This window comes from Sinocyclocheilus grahami, unplaced genomic scaffold (assembly GCF_001515645.1).
Source record: "Sinocyclocheilus grahami isolate Dianchi unplaced genomic scaffold, SAMN03320097.WGS_v1.1 scaffold2384.1, whole genome shotgun sequence".
Taxonomy (NCBI): Eukaryota; Metazoa; Chordata; class Actinopteri; order Cypriniformes; family Cyprinidae; genus Sinocyclocheilus; species Sinocyclocheilus grahami.
The window spans coordinates 5939-6961 of record NW_015507563.1 but is presented as its reverse complement, the minus strand read 5'-3'; the positions used below and the strand labels follow the sequence as shown (position 1 = coordinate 6961).

At 31.9% G+C, this 1023-nt stretch overlaps 1 protein-coding gene across 1 annotated transcript in view; it reads right to left on the bottom strand.

Annotated features, from left to right (window-relative positions):
- Positions 1-1023, bottom strand: part of LOC107574911 (ras-specific guanine nucleotide-releasing factor RalGPS2-like) — a gene marked incomplete at its 5' end in the record, with an annotated part of 9369 nt that overhangs the window by 4349 nt on the left and 3997 nt on the right. The gene's annotated exons all lie outside the window — the stretch shown is intronic.

Genomic DNA, 1023 nt, shown 5'->3' with positions numbered 1-1023 from the left:
CCTTAAACCGCATAAACATTTCATTACACCAAATACACAAAATATAAGGGATACATTTGGGATAAGTTTGCCCAAAAATCTATTCTGTCATCATTTATTCAACCTCATGCCATTCAAAACATGTATAAAGTCAATTATATGAATCCAAGAACTTTGATTTGTGACAAATAAATAATTTAGACAGTGAAATGGATCAACTGATTCATCAAAAATCTCAAAATAGTGATTGATCTATGAACTCTTATTAACCTGCCAAATAGTTAAGATTCTCATTGAATATCAACTTCAATTTCAATCTTTTCCTACTGCATGACTGTTTTTTTTTTTTTTTGCTGATTCGAAATGAGGGTGAGTAAATCATGATTTCCTTTTTTGGTGAACTATTTGTTTACTTCTCATACATGTATTATTATTATAATTTTTTCTCTGCTACTGCATACTGCCAATAGCATTCTCTTTTCACAAGTACAGAAACAAAGCAACTCCACCGCCTACAAATGTTGTCTACAGACATTTCAGAGCCACAAAACATTCCTCTATTATTTAATTCTAAATCTACAAATAAAAGAACAGCAGCCTTAGATTCTTTAAGATTATTTTACATTCTCGTCGTTTGGTCTCACTAAATTGGCTTTGGTTTATTTTCATTTACAGTAGGATCTACCCCCCCTCCTCCCTCCTCTCAAACTTAAAGCATTGTCACTACTGTATATCAGCATACTTCTCATAAACATACTTTTGTGGCATTTTAAAGCCCACTTAGTGAAGCTTTTCTTAATTCTGTTTCCATGAACATTTTCTCTTATATTGTAAAGACCCTGTTTTATCTACTGCACCTTTAAGACTTCTGTATTTAGATGACCTCTGTTATGATTGGGTAATCCAGCCAGATGTGAACTACATAATACCGAAAAATTTAAATTTTTGATATGCAAAAGTGGGTGGTCATCTGTTAACCATATGTGAGCACCATATGTGCTTCATCACTGAACAAGCTCTTTTTATTTTATTTATTAAAAAAAA